Raw genomic sequence first — 18,318 nt, 5'->3', positions numbered from 1 at the left:
TCTACAACGTGCTGGAGCGGCCCCGCGGCTGGGCCTTCGTCTACCACGTCTTCATGTGAGTTTGCGACCCTGCGCCCTTCCGCGTGTCCCCGCGCGAGCCTGGCCTCCCGGGGTACTGCCGCCCCGCCCCGGCTCCGCCTTCTGCCCCCTACCTCAGGGCCGACCCTCATCTCTCTGCCCCCAGGCCTGAGCCCCATTTCTGATCCCCTCGCTGAGCCCTACCCTAAGCCCTGATCTCCCAGGCCTGACCCTTGCTTGACCTCGCTTCTGACCTCCCCGCACCGCAACTGCTTATTTCCATCCTGACCGCCAACCTCTGCTCCTCTGTCCCAGGTACTCCCCACCGCCAGCTGCCTCCCCCGAGTCCGCTCAGCGAAGTCTGGGGCCCCTGGAGTGGGCACCCTTTTGCTCTTCCCCACCACTGCCTCCCTGTGTTCCAGACACAAAGAGGACCCCTTGGCTCCCACACGCTTCTGTCACTTGCTCCCCAGCTCTGAGCTATGAAGGGCTCCCCTCAGGGGTGCTCCTCTCCAGGGCAGCCCTCATTCCCACCCCTGGCCAGCTGACTGTGGGTGTATGGGGGTCCCCGTGGGCCACCTGGGCCCTGACACTCGCCTATGCTGTGTCCGACTTTATCTGTGTCTTCCCTCAGTCTTCCCCTCCACCCTCAACTTCCCAGTGGCAGCAGCGGCCGCCTTGCCTGCCCTGCCCTGCCCTGCCGGCTTGGCCCAGCTCGCCTGCCTTGCTGGCCTGCAGCACCAGGCCTGGCTCTAAGCACCAGGGGAAAAAGAAAGAGGAGAGGGGTAGGTTTGGAAACACTGTCGCTGCTGGGGCCCCCTCCTCCCTCTCACCAGGCTCCTACAACTTTCAGAAACACTGACTCCTCTTGGATGTAAAGAGTGAATTTTGGCAGCTCAGAGCTCAGTCTTGGGGGACGGCCTGGCCCAGCCGGGAACATGAGAGGTCCGGCAGATATCAGTTGAAGGGCTGGGCCTGACGCTGGGACGCTCAGAGATGCCCAGAGAGAGACCTCTGGTCCCTGGAAAATGTGTAGCTATTAATCCCTTTTTGCTGCCAACAGAGAGGGCCCTTTGGCGCTGGGGTCTCCTGGGTGGCCCACCTGCCTGCACACCTGACCGTCCAGCAGCCCTCCTGCTGGCCTGGCTGTCCCTCTGCCAGCCTGAGTTTCCACCTGTGTGCAAGTTGGCCAGTCTGCTCATCTCTCCACCTAACTGTCCGCAGTCCTTCTGCTTGCCTGTTTCCATCCATCTGTGGCCTATGCAGTTATCTGGGTGCCTGTCTGTGCATCTGCCTATCCACCTGTCCACCTGACTGTGCACTCTTCCTCTACCTCTCTTTTCCACCTGTCTCTGGGTCTGTCCTTCCGCCTGTCGCTTGGGTGCCTGCTGGCCTGCCTCTGCCCCATCTGAACTGGGCCCACAGAATTTCAGAGGTGAAGGGGAGAAAGATGCGGCACAGGGAGGGGCAGGGTGGGAAAGAGGACTCTGTCGGCCATTAAGTGCGTTGGGGGTGGCAGCCTTGACTCTGTGCAGAGATCTCAGCTGGGCTAGCCCAGGGCAGAGAGTTGAAATTGCTCAGGACATGAGGTCAAGCTTTGGTTCAGGGTCAACGGTTAGAAGTAGCCCAGCCCTTAGTGCCCATTGGGAGGCCTAGGATGAATGTTTGTGGCTATAAAGAGGCCTGTTGGAGTGAGGAAGGCCCAGGGCTGGTGGGGTTGGGGGTGAGGGGATGGGGACTGCTCCTTAGGAGTGGCTGAGTGCCCAAGGAGGGTGAGACACCCCCCAGAGAACAACTGTGCCCTCCGTGGGCTCCTCTTGAGAAGTGACTTTTCCAAGGCATGGCTGGGCCTGGGGAAGCCAATAGGGCTCTGAGGTTGGGTCCTTATCCCCCAGGCTTGGCCTCATGGCCCCCACGAGGGTCAGTGGAGGTGAAGGACCTGCCTCCCGTCCCCTGCCAGGCGCTATGGTTGCCTCCTTTGAAAGGACCGCCCCTTCCTCTCCAGGAGCTAATCCACTGGCACCTTTGCCCCACATCCTGCCCTTTCCCAATGCCAGGAAATGCCCTCGCCAGGGCCGTGCTTGTCCTGACCACTTTTCCCCGGGAGCCCAGGGCCAGGGCATGTCTTGGGAGCTCTAGGGGAGGAAGTATGGTGTGAAAGCGCCCTGGTGTTTAAGGATCTCAGGGAATTGGTCACCCATCTTAGAGGTCAAAGGGAGCAGAGGTGTCAGGAACCCCACCTCTTGTGTGCTCTGTGACGTTGGGTTGATCGCTGTGCCTCTCTGAGCTTTAGGTCTATAGGTCGTCAAAGCGGGTAGAGGCCCCAACCTTGCGGCTCTCTCTGATGAGGTAATGGAGTGGAAAAGAGCTTGGTAAGCTGCGGGGGCCTGTCTGAGCGTGAGAGATGGTTGTTCTTATTGGGACTAGGGGAGGGGGCCCACACGGAAGGTCTCTCTTGTTTTTGAGGAGCTCCAGATGTGGGGTTTCTCAGTCACACTGCAGGGTCTTGCCAGGAAGTACTTCCTGCTGTTGGACTCCTAGCTTGACCACTACACTTTTGGTCAAATCCTTTCTCTTCTTCCCAATCTCCCTCAGTGGCAGCCCAAGTGAGGGGAGTCCAGGGAGTACCGTTAGCTAGGACCCCCTTCCCAGAGATGCAGGCTGTGGCAGGAGGGGCCCCAGCAGAAGAGCCTGCAAGAGAAGGGCTCTGAGCTGGGCGTGGTGGCTCTCGCCTATAATCCCAGCACTGTGGGAGGCTGAGGTGGGAGGATCGCTTGAGCCTAGGAGTTCCAGACCAGCCTGGGCAACATGGTGAGACCCCTGACTCTACAAAATTTAAAAATTAGCTGGGCATGGTGCTGCACACCTGTAGTCACAGCTACTTGGGAGGCTGAAGTGGGAGGACCACTTGAGCCCAGGAATTCTAGGCTATTGTGAACTGTGATTGCGCCACTGCATTCCAGCCTGAGTGACCGGATGAAACCTTGTCAATTAAAAAGAGAGAGAGAGAAGGGCTCAGGAAGGAGGGAGCTGGGGCGAGAGGAGCCCATTCCCCCTAGGGTATGCCTCCCTCCCATCTGCCAGCCGGTCCCCTCTGAGCCCCACACAGAACCTACATCTTTCTGGCTCCAAGAGGTGGAAGATTGCCTAGAGTACAAGCCCGGATTCGGCCTGTCCTGCGGCAGCTGCGACCTCTGGGAAGAGAGGACTGCTGACTCCTGTCTTCTCCTGTTGGGATCCAGAATGAGGGGCCACTGGGCCCCTCTCCAAGTTTTCCCTCTCTAGACCCTCAGTCTGGTCACCAAACCCCATCCCGCTCCTACGCCCCCATCCCTGATTTAAGCCCTCAAGCCTTCACAGACCCTGCTCTCTGAATTTTAAGAAACATCACCTGGTGGCCCATCCTGCTCACTAAGCCCTTGAGGGGAATGCTCTCAGTCCCCTTGCTGCCCCCTCTCAGCTTCCCTTGAAGTCAGAGTGCTGGAGGGGGCTGGGCCAGACCCTATCTCCTTCCATCCTCCCCAGCCACTATGAGCCGCATGCCTGCTGCTCCCAGCCCCCAGGGCCCAGCAGACTTTCTCTATGTGAAGGTTTGCGGCTCTGTAAACATCCTCCCTCAGCCTTGTCCCTGGGGTCAGAAGCTGTGGGAATGGGGAGGGGAGGAGGTGGCAGCAGCTTCTGGGGCCCGCAGACTCCTAACCCCGAAGCCCCTGACCTCCCACCCCGGCCATCTGAGAAAGAACATCGCCTGGGTTGGAAATCATCCCAGCAAAGGGTCCTCAGAACCCTCAGGCATCCCCACTAGGCCAGTCGGTCCTCACATTTTGACAGCCCCATTTTACTTGTAAGGAAACTGAGGTTCTGGAGTCCAAAGTCACCTGGGAAATGAGTAGCAGATACAGCGGACTCTGTGCAGAGACCTCAGCTGGGCTAGGCCGGGGCAGAGAGTTGAAATTGTTCCTGCTTCCCTGTGCGGGACTGTTCTCTGTTCCTAGTGGCCACCAGGCTTGGCTCTTGGAGTCTGAACTGAAATCTCTGGTCGTGTGTGCAGCACCAGCTGCACCGTGGCACCGTGTTGAACTCTCTCTAAACCGGTCTCATTGTGTCCTTCTGCAGCCTTGTGAGGTGGGCACTGTTGTCCTCCTCTTTTGACAGATGGGGAAACTGGGACTCAGCAGAGGCCACCCAGTTAATGTGGAAGAGCCTCAGCCCAGAGCGGGGACAAACTGGGAGCTGTTGCTCTCCGCACCACAGCCTCAGCTAGCAGCACCCCAAGCCCAGGCTCTTCAAGAACAGCGCTCCTGTGTCATCTGTCTATCCATCCCCAGCACCCTGCACACAGTCAGCACGAGGTGGGCTGTGATGGCATTTTGTGGAATTGAGTGGAAACTGCCAGCCTCACCCACTGCAGCCACGTTTTAGTTGTAGACCCACGTCACTGCCGCGTACCTGTCTGAATGTCTCACACACACACTCAATGCAACATCGACACACAAACCCAAACACACACATAGCATCCATCCAACAAAGAGTTCTAGCTTACAGCTGCCCCTGCCTTTTCCCTGACTTCATAGACACTCGCCATAGACACACACCCGGGCCTGTGGCTCCAGCCCAGACCCCTAGGACAGAACAAAGCTTGCTCCTGTCCTTGAGTTTTTGGCCTTCACCTATACACAACTGCAGGGCTGCCCTTGCGGGTCTGTGTGTATTTTCGTAGCCATCCTGGGGGGCAGCCTCAGAACTGTGGAGGAGTGGGGTGGCTGGCTTCCTAGAACTTCGCTGGCCTTTGCTCCTCCTGGAGGGCCCTTGGAGGTCCTTCGATCTGACCTTGTGGTGTACTGCTGGGTACACCAAGACGTAGAAAGGGGCAGCTGCTCATCCAAGGTCACACCTAGTGAGTTCGTGGAGAACTGTGCCAGGAACCCAAGCCTTTTGTCTCCCAGATCAGGACTTTAGATAACAATTTTCCCAACCTAGCCAATAGGGGGGATGGATGCTCTAAGAACTTTGCCTTGTGATTAGGAAAGTCTTTGAGTGTGACCCAAATTTTTCGTGCTGCTGTTTTTCAACCCCAGTCCCTTTGCTTGGTCTTTGTAAGGAGCTGGGGAGACCATCCTGTTCTTACACTGCCCTCCCCCTCCCCCTCGCACTCCCCCTCACACTCCCCCTCACACTCCTTTGCCTCTTTCTTCTGGAGTTCTTTGGTGTCACTGGAGCCGGTTCCATCTCTCACTGTCTGCCCACCCCACCCCAACTCCATAGTACGTTCATTCTTCCATTGAAGATGCCCTGCTGGATGTCTAACTTCAATCCCTGTTGCTGCTGAAGCCCTTATCCTTGGGATATTTAAGCCAGGAGTGTTTCAAGAGGTGATTATTATTCTTGGGCTGATGGCAGCACTTTGAGTGGATGATTAATTTCAGGCTCTCTGAGCCAGTCAAAGGAGCTGGAACTGCCTGGGAGCAGGGAAAGAGAAAGGCCGAGGCCCTGCCCACAAAGAAGGCTGCCCGGGGAACTTCCCCAGACTCCCTCCTACCTCCCTAGCACCAATGCAGGTCTTTAGGGAAGGTCCGATCTTCTTGTGGGCTACGGAGCCCCCCAGCAGGGAATTCTGCATGTTTGCCCTGGGGGAAGCTCCTAGTGTGAGAGTTGAGAGGCTGGGCATAGGGGAATAGCAGGGACTTTTTGTTTCTCCAAAAGCTGTCCTGCGGGGAGCAAAGAGCACGGGCTCTGAGGCTGACAGATCTGCGTTCCTTCCTGGTTCTAGCCTTAGCAGTCATGTGTCCTTGGGCAAGTTACTTAACCTCTCTGGGCTTCAGTTTTCTCATCTGAAAAATGGGAATAATCCTAATACCTGCCTCTAAGATTGTCAGGACTGGATGAGATAAGGCACCGAACACTGCCGGGCACTGTTAGTCATGATCATCCTTACTGTTATTATTATGCTGTAATCACTGTCCTCATTCTCCTCCGGGGAGAGGTGTGGCAGGTGTGCTGGGCTCAGCAAGGTGAGTGTGTCTAAGTGTGCTCCGGAGAGAGTAGGAGCTATGTCTGCCTGGGTCCCGGGGCGAGTGGCTCTCCACAGGAGCTGAGGCTGTGTCTTTTGGGCCTCCTGTGGGCCCTGCCCGTCAGTGTCTGACTTACATTCTCTCGCGTAACCCTCACAGCCATCATATCAGGTGGGTGCTGTCTTCTTCATGTCACAGTTGAGCAAAGTGAGGCTGGGTGAAGGGACGTCACGCAGCTCATGAATGGACCCCAGCCTGGCTACCTAGGATGCTCACTGATTTGTTTCTTCCTTCGTCTGACAAACAGTTACAGAGCATCAGCTCCATACCAGGACCAGGGAGCCAGAGAGAGCTAGACCATGCCTGTGCCCTGCCTGGTAGGGCGGGGGATTGGGAGCACTATGAGGAGGTCTCAGAGTCTGCGGGGACCACTGGTCTCAGCTGCCTCTTCTCCCAGGGAGATGTTTGGAGAGAGGTCTGGTCTGTGTGCAGCTGTGAGCATGTCTGTGAATTATGGGAGGACAGTGTATGCCAGAGGGCCATTGTGCGGCCGAGTTTGGGCCTCATGGTCCAACCCTGGCAACTGGCCTGGCCCCAGGGAGATCAAAGTAGAGCCATGGTGCCCAGAGAGACAGCCAGGGACTCCCGGGAGAGGAGGGCACTCCCCGACTCTCTACAGAGCAAATGATCACGGGGAGTGAGGCAGGGAATCCCAAGGGAGATTTAGAGATCTTAGTCCCCATGCTTACTGGGAAGGTGCCCACCCCCTTCTACCTCAGTTCCTGAGCCTCGGTATCTTCTTCTGTAAAATGGGCCTAACAGGAAAGTGGACCTCTCAGGGCTGCCTGGCACACAGTCATGCTGGGTGAATGAGAGAAACTGCTGTCTCAGGACCTTGAACTTCATAGGGTACCACGTAGGGAGCTCTCTTCTAGCATCTTCTCTGGGGGCCCCTCAGGGGACAGGGTGCCACTTCACAGGGCACTCAGGGGGCTGCCTGTCCGCATTGGAGGCTCTGAGGGGCTGGAGAAAGGATGCTGAGCAGACCTCAGTGACTACACAGAGCCCCCAGGACTCCAGGCTCCCTGGCAACACTGTCACTGGGGCAGGGGCTGTGTGCCCTGGGGGCTGGCACGCGGAGGGGTGAGGAACAAGAGGGGCAACCCCAGGCAGCAGACTGGTTGGGCTGGGAATCCATGGGCAGCGCCTGAGGGAGGGAGCTCAGCGATTCCGTCCCTCCTCACCCCCTGAGATTTTGGGGAACAGTGGGTACAGTGGGGTCTCTAGCCTAAAGCCTGGAAGGGAAATCTTGAGGCACATTCTCCTGAGACTCCTTAGACACCCAGGCCAGGAAGGTGGGACTGGAGGAAAGCTCACTGGAGATAAATGGAGCATGGTTCCCATCAAAGCAGAAGAGATGGAGGTCAGACAGCAGGAAGGACTGCCCAAGAACCAGGAAGTGAATGAGATTTCCTGGGGTATTATTTCAAAAACCTGGAGGCCCCCATCTAGCTGGGCTGGACAACATTTACTTGAATTGTCCCTATCAAGCTCCCACAGAGTGAAAGATGGAGGGGAGATGCCTGTTCCCTTTGAGCCCAACTTTGGCGGGGTGTGGGTGGGGGATGGGGTAGGGATCAGATCGGGTATACCCACTGGCTTTTGGGCAGTGGTGGGAGGGTCACAGGCTGCTCCTCCTTCCCCACCACTTCTCTCTGGGAGCCTCAGGCCTGTCCAGGTTGCTGTCTTTGGGTTTATTTTTTGCTGGGCTTGGCCGTCCCCCGGGAGGGGAGGGGACAGGGAGAGAAAGAGGAAAAGCAGGAACAGCTTTGTCAGCACAATCTCAGGCGTCTTCACTCCTGCCCATCTTGGCCCAGCTGCCACCCTCTACTAGAGGGACCAGCCCCTGGGCACAGTAGGGATTCAGACCCTGTGGAACCTCCTCCCTTAGAGGCAGGACCAGCAGGTCGGGAACTGGCCTTTCTATCCCCATCCTCTCTCCATATATCCCTGCTGTACAGAACCTCAGGCCTCAGAGCTGGAGCAGATCTACGGGCTTCATTTCACAGATTGGGAAACTGAGGCTAGAAGGGACCTGATGGCTCAAGGGCACAGCCCACACGGGGCCTTTTCCACCTTCCCTCCTTATACTGGGGTAACATGGGAGAAGTGCTGCCTCCCCGCTGCCCCCCCGCTGCCCGTTCCCTGGGTGAACTCATTCACTCATCTCATTTTCCAGCCTCTGGGGATTGGTGGCAGTCTGGTGGGAGCGACAGGGGATGGGGAAAGGACAGTGTGACCCATGGCCCAGCAGAGAGAGGGAGATACAACCTGGGGATGCACAGAGCCTGGGTGGGGGTATCAGTCCCTCCCCTCCATGCTTTTTATCCTAAAAAAAAAAAATACATTTGCCCTATTTTACAGACAGGGGGATTAAGGTATAAAGAAGTTAATGACTTGCCCAAAGCCAACATAGCTGACAGGCGGTAGAGGCAGGATTCGAACCCAGCATGTCCCTCTCTGGGAGCCATGCATTTAGCCACTCCACCATGCTGCATCCCCAGGGGGCCCCTATGGGCTCCGCTCTGTTGCCCAGGCTGGAGTGCAGTGGCCGGATCTCAGCTCACTGCAAGCTCCGCCTCCCAGGTTGACGCTATTCTCCTGCCTCAGCCTCCCGAGTACCTGGGACTACAGGCGCCCACCACCTCGCCCGGCTAGTTTTTGTACTTTTTAGTAGAGACGGGGTTTCACCGTGTTAGCCAGGATGGTCTCGATCTCTTAACCTTGTGATCCACCCGTCTCGGCCTCCCAAAGTGCTGGGATTACAGGCTTGAGCCACCGCGCCCGGCTTCTTTTTTTCCTTTTCTTTCTTTTTTTTTTTTTTAAGGCAGGGCCTCACTCTGTCACCCAGGCTGGAGTACATGATCACTATGATCACTGCAGCCTCAACCTCCTGGGCTCAAGCAATCCTTCCACCTCACCCTCCCGAGGAGCTGGGACTACAAGATACCCAGCTAGTTTTTAAATTTTTTTGTGGAGACAGAGTCTTGCTATGTTGTCCCGGCTGATCTCCAACTCCTGGCTCAAGCGATCCTCCCATGGCGGCCTCGGGAGCCACCATGGCTGCCTGCTGGGCCTTTCCTTCTTGAATGCACCCCCCTTGACTTTCCTCAAATCTGCCTCTCTGCCTTTTCTCTCTTGGTTGTATCAGCAGCTCTGCCTCCTGTTTCTGCCCCTTGAATGTTGGGGCTTTGTCTCCAGTCCTCTTCTCAGTACGTAGTTTCAGGGGGTGGTCTCATACACTCCTACATCAGGGATCACCCCTATGATGACAGCCTCCACTCTGCAGTTTCATCCCTGCGCTTCCTGCCTGCTGACACCTCTCCTCCTCATCCCCTGGGCATCTCAAACTCAGCATCTCCCTCCAAACCTGCCCTCCTTCCTCAATCCACATGACAGTGACTCCCCGACCCCCAGTGCCCAAGTCAGAAATGCCCTCCACACAAGCATCCTTTGCTCTCACCTTAAGAAATGACTTATAATGTCCCAAAGCATTGCACTGTTTAGGGCTTCTGTACTTTTCCTTCTGCCTGCAACTCCCTCCCCTCTCCTGCCTGCTGCGTCATCTGGCTAACTCCTATTCATCCTTCAAGCCCCAGTTTGAGCACCACCTCTTCTTGGAAGCACTCCCTATCCCCATTACCCCAGGCTTGACTGAGGCCCCTTCAGTGCCCCCAGAGCTCTGTTCACCCAGCCCTGTGTGTTTTTTGCTCTTCTGCATGGGACTGTGAGAACTGGGCAGGTGGAGTTGAGCACAGTTCTTGGCATGTGGTCAACAATGAGTGAATGTTTGCTGAGTGAAGGATGAAGGTGGCATTGAGGCCAAGTAGTAAGGATGAGAAAGGTTTTGCCAGCTAGAGAGAAGTGGAGAAAAGACCCCTCAGCCCTCTGTGTGGAGCACTGAACTGTGGGTGCTCATGATTTTTATCTCAAGTGAGCTCCAGGTGGAGGGAACAGTGGAGCAAAGGCCTTGAGATGGGACTTCCTTCCCCTCACTCCTTTGCCCCAAGACCTGCAGAGTACAGGGCCTTGATTGACAGGCTGTGGAGGTGGGCCTTACCCCGTGGGCAGTGGGGAGCCATACACGGTGACATGCCAGGGTGGGGACACTGGATGGGAACCAGGGCTTGACTCTTTCTGACTGAGTGCTCTGCCGACATGAGGTCATCTAGTTCTTCCAGTACCTACTAGGTAGCAGGCACTATTATTGTTCCCATTTTGCCGACAAGAAACTGGGGCTCAGAGAAGAGAAATACCACATACTAAGTTACACAGCTTGTCTGTGGTCGAGTCAAGACTCAAACCCATGTCGGCGTCAGGGCCAAGCCTGAGCTCTAAATGGTTCTCAGCCTTGCCAGCTGACCCAGGGCAGTTTCCAGTGGCCTAAGGCAAAACCGAGGAGAATCAGGACGGGGTGGCGACTCTTTCATAAAGCTAAATTTATTCCATTTAAAGGACTGTCTTTTAGTATGAGATGATGTCCTTTCTTTTATGAAATGATGGGCTGGGGAAAAAAATGTCCTTACTTGGCAAAATAAAAAGTTGACAACCTTATGCAGTCTCCAAAGTGTTTTTGGAAATTTTACCGGTGGTGCGTGAAATCCCTGAGTTTGGGCGCCAACCCGGCTCCTCCCCACTGAGCTGTGGAGCCAGAAGAGGGAGGGGTCTAGTAGGGACGGAGGGATCAGGGAACAGAGGAGCCTCAGGCCCCGCACTTTGCAGTGAGGACCAACCCAGAGCTCTTTCCTAAGATTGGGTTGGGCGGGTCGGGGGGGCAAGGGGCAGATCAGCCAAAATCAAGGGCTCGCCCCCTCAGTTAAAGGAGCACTGGACCAGGAGGCAGCAGGCTAGGGCTCAGCTCCTGCCTCTGCTTCCTGGAGGCTGTGTGATGCCAGGCGGGTGACCCAACCTCTCTGAGGCACCAGCTTCCTTACACATAGAATGACAATTGCCATCTCTCCCTGCTTACCTCATGGGGCTGCCTCCTATAGCAAGTGCTTGGTAAACTGCAAAGTGCTGTGAAGAACAGGGGGATTGTGGTGGTTTTACCTTATATATATTTTTTCCTTTTGAGACAGAGTTTTACTCTTTCACCCAGGCTGGAGGGCAGTGGTGTGATCATGGTTCACTGCAGCCTTGAACTCCTGGGCTCAAGCGGTCCTCCTGCCTTAGCCTTTCGTGTAGCTGAGACTACAGGTGCACGTCATGGCGCTAGGCTAATTTTTAAATTTTTTGTAGAGGGGGGATCTTGTTATGTTGCCCAGGCTGGTCTCGAATTCCTGTGCTCAAGCAATTTTTCCCACCCTGGTCTCCCAAAGTGCTGAGATTACAGGCGTAAGCCACTGCACCCAGCCCTGGTTTTACTATTCTTATCTTGCCATCACAGGCTCCCACTTCTCTAGGGTCCTAAGCCCCTCATCTCACTTTCACTTTTCACTTACACTGCTTTGAGCCCTGAGGAAGAGATATATGGGGGAGAGGGGCAGGTGGAATGCCACAGGCCCTGTAAAAGCATGGTGGCCACACTAGCAATTCCTGTCCTCAGGCTCCCCTGGGGGACAGCTCAGAGCTGCCCAGGCTGGAGGCCTGCGGAACTCTAGGAAAAGAATGCACGAAGCCAGAGCCAGGCTAGAGTTCTAAGCACAGACTTTGTCAGTGAGTAACAAGATTCATAGTCTAATCTCTACCAGGTATTGTGCTAAATATTTTTCACGCTGCTTCATTTAATCCTTCCAACAGCCCTATGAGGTAGGTCCTATCATTATCCCCATTATATGGAAGATGACACTGAAGCTTAAAGGTTAAACACTGCCCTTGTCACACAGCCAGGAAGTGGCGAATGCCCAAGAGGATGGCAGTTTTCTGGGCTCAGCTCAGACAACTGAGTGCCTGGAGAGGCCAAGTGTGCAACGATTCTGTGACATGAGAGGGTGGGAACAGTTTGCAGGACTGTGGTGGGGGGCCGAGGGGGTAATCAGTGCACATCAGCGGCACCGGTTTGGGGTGGGAAAGCAAGAGACACGATCCTGCTGGCTAGCTTCTAGCAGTCACCTCCTTCTCTGAGTCTCAGCCTTCCTCTCTGTTCTGACTCTCAATAATAACCAAGATCATAATAGCAGAACCTTACTGAGTGCTTACTGTGGACCAGATGCTGCTCTGACAGCTCGCTACGCCTTCTCTCACTTTTTCCCCTCAATGACGCTATGGGGGTAGGCATTGTTATTATGCCTACTTTTCAGATGAGGATGTTGAGGCACAAAGAGGTTAAGTGACTTGCCTGGGTACACGTAGCAGGGCCAGGATTCTAACCCCAAGAGTCTAGCTCTACAGGCTGTGATCTTACCCACCTAACTCACCCGTACTATGTCTGCCTGCTTCTAGTTGGCGGGGGGTGGATATGAGGAGCTGTCGAGCTTTAATGTTCGAGGTCCTGGGCCAGGCATGGCGGCTCACACCTGTAATCCCAGCACTTTGGGAGGCAGAGGCAGGCCACCACCTGAGGCCAGGAGTTTGAGACTAGCCTGGCCAACATGGTGAAACCCCATCTCTACTAAAAATACAAAAAATTATCCGGGTGTGGTGGTGGGCACCTATAATCCCAGCTACTTAGGAGGCTGAGGCACGAGAATCGCTTGAACCCGGGAGGTGGAGGTTGCAGTGAACCAAGATCATGCCACCACACTCCAGTCTGGGCGACAGAGTGAGACTCCATCTCAATAAATAAATAAAGTTCAAGGTCTTGCTCCCACCCTGATTCAACCCTGGGGACTCATTCCTTCCCTCTCGCCCTTTCATTTGAGAAGCCTTCTCTTCTAAATGAAGTTCAGCTGCTTATGCCAGTCCCCCCCGGCCAGGCCCTATGCCAGACTCGGGACAGAGCAATGAATCAGACCTTCCTCTGCTCCCTGGGGGAGATGGGCTGGGAAGCTGGCAGTTACCAGGCAGGGTGATAAGTGCCACTGTCCAGGCAGCATGGAGTCCTGTGGGAGCCCAGCACAGAGGGCCAAGCCCAGCCCCAATCTGGGCATGGTTGGGAAGACTTCCCAGAGGAAAAGGCTTAAGTTGAGACTGAAAGATGAGTAGAAGTAGGAGTTACCCAGGTGAAAAGGAGCAAGGAACAGTGTTTCAGGCAGAGAGAATAGCACAGGCAGAGACCCAGAAGTGAGGCTGAACAGGGCATTTGCAAAGAACAGCAAGAAATCAGAAGAGTGGGATCCTAGAGAAGGCAAGAGGTATCTGGAGAAGAGGCTGGGATGTGACAGGGCCAGGCTCAGCAATGAGGACACCGGGCTGAAGGGCTGCAGCTTCCTGAGAGGGTGATGGGAAGGAAGTGATGTCAGGAGTAACATGGCAGATTCGTGTTTTAGAAACTCCTTTCTGGGACTGTTGAGGAGGATGCTGGAGGGGTGAGGACTCTGGCAAGGAGCCCTGGGGATGCTACCAACTAGTCCCCCTTTTTCCTTTACCTTCCCCCCAGGGTCCAGCCCCCTGAAAGTCTCCTCCAGAGCCATCGACCAACCCTCCCCAGGGCCTGGCTTAACCTGACTCGGAGTCCTAGGACTTTGCCTATAGGGAAAGTCCAGCTGCTTATGCAAACTCTGGCTTGCGGGGAGGTGTGTGTGGTTGAGCTGGGAGCTGGGGGGTTTGTGGGGGTGGCCTTGGAAGCAGAGAGGGTGGGTGCAGGCGCCGAGGCTGTCTGGAAAGGGAATCTAGGGATATGAACTTGGGGTCCATGGAGGTCCCTAGAATAGCGGCCTTATAATGGCTCCAAGAGGGTACACTGGGATTTGGCCCAGATAATGGAGGGACACCCTGGCGAAGGGGCAGAGTCCTGGCAGTTCAGCTAGCCCCAGCTCTGTCTTTTTCTTGAAGCTCAACAGAGTGTGGAAATCACTGGTGTCATCCAGCCGCCTCATTCTTCTGAGGGGGGAACAGGCTCAGAACAGGGCAGGGACTAAACTCAGGTCAGCAGCAGAGCCCAGACCAGAACCCAGGCTCAGTCCAAGCATCTTAGTTGTCTCCAGTGATGACAAATAACAGTGAAAACCTTTCTGCAGAGGTTCCCAGGAGCTGGCCTGGGCTTAGGCACCCTCTGCATGGTCTTGGGCAGATGTTTTTCACCTGTCGAGCCTTAACTCGAGGTCCAAAATACTACGTGTACTGGGAAGGAGGTCCTGTCTCCCACCGATGGTCCACAAAGCTGTTTCAGGCATGCTGGACCCCTTGTGGGCTTTAATTACCGTTTGTTCAATGAATCCCACTGAATTCATGTAACAACCCTGGAGGAAGATACTATTATGCTATTTTATGCTGAGGCTCAGAAAGGAGAAGTGACTTGCCCAGGGTCATTCAGCTGAGAAGTCGCTGACTCAGGGTTGGACTCCAGGGGTCCAGATGCCTGTCTAGGACCCCTGATGGACACAGCCCCATTTCTGAGCCTGTGCTCTCAGTGAAAATCAGTTGGTGTCTCAACAAGACCCATCGTCAGCTGGGCAGGGTGTGCATATGTATGTGGAAACTGGGCTGGGCTGCTGGCTGGAACTCAAGCCACACCAACCCCTGTGCCCCTGTGTTTGGACCTGCCTGCAGCTGCTGCCATGGGGGAAGGGGACCTTGCCACTTGCCCTCCTGCATCAAGGGTTTTTTTTCTCCTTGGCCTGGCTGCCTGGGCAAAGGAGCTGGCTGTGGCATGACCATGTGGGCACCTGCCAGCCCCTCCCTTGTTGGGGTCTGGTCATTTAATGCCCTTCACATGACAGGCATGGGGTGGGCCCTGGGCTGGGGAAAGGGATTTGCACTCTCCTAATCCAAGGGCTGCAGCCCTCCCTCTGTCTTGGCCAGGGCCGTGGGAGAGGTTTGTCCTTGCCCCATGCCCAGCAGCCCCAGCTCAGATCCCTGGCACATACCCAGTTCCTCTGCTTGGGGCCTTCCCCTGTCCTGCTTCTGTTCCCCACCCTCCTACTCTGTGAGCAGAATTAGGAGCTAGGGGGCAATGCTGGGGCATTCAGGACTGATGGAGGTACAGTGCTACATAGCATGTGGGACTGAAAGATGGGGGCGATGTCAGGGAGGTTCAGGGTGTATGTTGGGGCAGAGTTGGGGTAAGATATTGGGGTGCAGAGCAGGAGTGTTTGGGGCTCATCCTGGGCCACCCCTTCCTGGAAAAATTTGGCTACAAGTCAGGGAGGCAAATGTGTGGGCCATGCCCCCCTCCTTGCTAGGCAGTAAACACTGCCGTCGCCTGGGAGACGAGAAAACATCTTGGTCCCCCCACGGTTGTTTATACCAGGACTCCCTCTCCTTCTCTGGCCTGGTCTGGCCTCCCCACTCCTGAGCTGGGCAACCTGAGTTGAGGGTCCAGCGCCCTGTCATGGCAGGAGGCCCCAACAGTAGGCCCGCTGGCTCCCACCAGGGACTGAGCACTCACCACCTCCTGGGGGCCTGTCCCATTGGAGGCCCTAGGTCTTATCCCTCAGAAATATGCTCCCAGGCCTTGGCCTCCACGAGGGAGACCTGGGATTGCGCCCTGGATTTGCTCCAACCCACTGCCTGAATGCAGTCACTGGCCTTCTGGTAACCTCAGCTTCCCATGTTCAGTAGCAGGCAGGATCTAGATTAGAGCCTTTCACACTGTTTTAAGTCATAGATCTGGTTCTTTGAATGACACCTGACACAGAAGCGCAGTATATAAAACAGATCAAAGCAGGGCTGCTCTGGGTGGAGTCACGGGTTGGGGCCCAGAATTCTACCCACTCAACCTATATGGCCCTGGCATATCAACCCAGAGCCTGTACATGGTCCTCCTTGCTCTAGAACACATTCCAGGTAACCCTGGAATTCCCTGGCCAAATACTTATGCCTACTTCCAGGGTCTGCACAGACCCTTCTCCAATTCATCCTCCCAGGGGCTGTCAGAGCAGCCCTACGCTCAAGGACGGCTGTTGGCAGTGGGTATAGCGAAAGCCTGGAAGAGCAGGCTGAGGCACCCCCAGGAGTGCACCCAAGGCCTTCCTGGGGAGGGATGGGCCCAGTGTGGAAAGAGAATCTGAGGATCAGAGGGTAGCGGGGGCTGGCTGTCCCTTCCCTGCCAGATTCCAAGGAGTCCAAGAACTAAAATTCAAACCTAGATCTTTGTGAAGGTATATGTGTCGGGAAGGACAGAGTGTATTTTATTTAAAAGCTTGTTAACTTGATTGAAACTTTTAAATATTTAGACTTAAGGTATGTGAGTCTCCATTTATACTCTCTCCCCAGTCCTGCCAGAGTTAGGAGCTTGCATCAATCCTCCTTCCACCCACCCACCCACTTCTGCAGCAACCCCAAGACAGCCTTACCCAGAACTCTCAGGCTTCACAGGACAGTGTGGAAGTCCCATTCACTGAAGCTTAAGGCCCTGGTGACTATGTCTTTCTGTTCACTCCCTAGATACTGTCTGAGCATCAGCTGGGGCCAGGCTGGGGGTTGTGGAGGAGCCAGACTGGCCTTGCCCTAGAGGGATGGATCTCAGTGAGGAGTAAGTGGGTAGGAACACTCTCACTCTCGTAAAATAGTGTGACGACGGGCGCCTGAGGGGGCCCACAGGGGCCCTGGCATCCTAACCAGGGGCTAGAGAAGCTCTTCTATTCAAAGCCAATCATGGATTGATGGGGTGGAAGATGGATTGATGCCCAAGGAGGGGAGGCAGCATAAAAGCCACCAAGGTGGAAATGTACAGGGAATGGGGAAGTCGAGTGTGGCTGGTGCTTAGGGTGTGTGTACAGCCTCAACTGCTGGTCTAAGGAGCTTGGGTTTTCTATTTTAACAGTAAGAAGCTGTTGTAGGATTGTAAATGGGGTAGGGGCTGAGGAAGAGGCATTCCGACTGCAAGGTAAGTGGACTGGAGGTGGGGATGGGGGGCTGGAATTGTGGTGGTCAGTGAGAGGCTGGCTGGGGGGAAGGGGAATGGGGGTGAGTCCTGGGCTGGCCAGGAATAGGACTTGAGGGGCTAGGAAGAAAGAGGGGATCTTACCTCTGCTTTCTGGGACCACATCTATCTCCTCCTCCTTTGTTCTGTCTCAGTTTTTGTCTTCTTCTTCTGCTATTCCACTGCCCTAGGTCTCCAGGCTGGGGAAAGGGGCACTCACCCTAAAACCCCCCCTCCCCAAAGCAAGCCACTTCACACAAGTGGCCAGGCAAGAGGCCACAGTTGTATAAGAGGCTTTTCCCAGCTACCTGGACCACTCATTCGTTCATTTATTCATTCACTCACTCAACATTTATTGAGAACCTACAATGCACCAGGCCCTGCACTAGGTTTTGGAGAGAAAGTAGGAACAAGATCAAGTACCTGCATTCATGGAGCTTACATTATGGGGGGCAGGAGGACCAGGAACTGTATCTATCCCCGGTGTCTACCATCTGGCAGTCTGTGCCTGGGCTGGATGCCTGGGAACAGGGACTCTTCGCATTACCTACTTATTTGTTCCAGCTGCCCTGTGTCAGCACTCACCTCTCTCGACACTGAGAGAGGAGAAGGGGTCCCATGCCCAGGATGCTGGCCCCAGGGAGCCCCTGTCTCTGTAAGAACAGCCTGGGCCTCGGGGCCAGGACCTGGGCTCAGGCCTAGTTCTTCCTACTCACCCCTGACTTTGAGCCCTTTACAAGAACCCGACTTTGATTTCTTTATCTGTGGGGTGGGATCTGGGGAGGTCCTGAGGAGGCGAGGGGACCAGAATACTCCAGTATTCTCCCTTGGTGGACAACTCCTTAGGCTATGATGGGAGGGGGCAGGGGGCTTGAGACTCAATATTATCATCATTACCCACACAAGATAGTAATAGTTGCTACCTACTGTGTAATTTATTCCGCGCTATCTGTATGGTCGGTGCGTCTTCTCTCCCCATTTTCCGGATGAGGAAACTGAGTCTCAGTAAGGTGAAATAACTTACTTGAGGTCACACGTGAAACTACCTACTCCAAGAGCCCTTTAGGATGGTGCTGTGAGGGTGCTACCTGGCACCTGCCCCACCTGGGCACTCAGCCTCGAGAGTGGAAACCCAGCCCTATCGCCCTACCCCATGTCCCCTCGGGGGCTGGAACCATCCTGAGCCTGGGCACTGGGTTCTGCGACCCTGGCCAGAACGGTACCAGGGGCCGGATCAGACCAGGACTCAGCTCAGGGGCCTGGGCTCCTCTGGGTCCTGGGGCGCGCACTCCCCGCATTTGGCGTCGGTGGGTGGGCGAGGTCGGG

The 18,318-nt window shown here is 55.4% G+C and overlaps 1 protein-coding gene across 1 annotated transcript in view; it reads left to right on the top strand.

The window, feature by feature from the left end:
- Positions 1-6: 6 nt before the first annotated feature.
- KCNQ4 (potassium channel, voltage gated KQT-like subfamily Q, member 4) overlaps positions 7-18,318 on the top strand; it is a 54,679-nt gene continuing 36,367 nt past the window's right edge. Inside the window, exon 1 of the mRNA XM_011977623.1 lies at positions 7-55. The gene's annotated coding sequence lies outside the window, so the exon portion shown is untranslated. The remainder of the gene's footprint in view (positions 56-18,318) is intronic.

Source organism: Mandrillus leucophaeus, unplaced genomic scaffold, assembly GCF_000951045.1.
Source record: "Mandrillus leucophaeus isolate KB7577 unplaced genomic scaffold, Mleu.le_1.0 Scaffold182, whole genome shotgun sequence".
NCBI classification, from domain to species: Eukaryota; Metazoa; Chordata; class Mammalia; order Primates; family Cercopithecidae; genus Mandrillus; species Mandrillus leucophaeus.
This window is presented reverse-complemented; position numbering and strand designations above follow the sequence as displayed.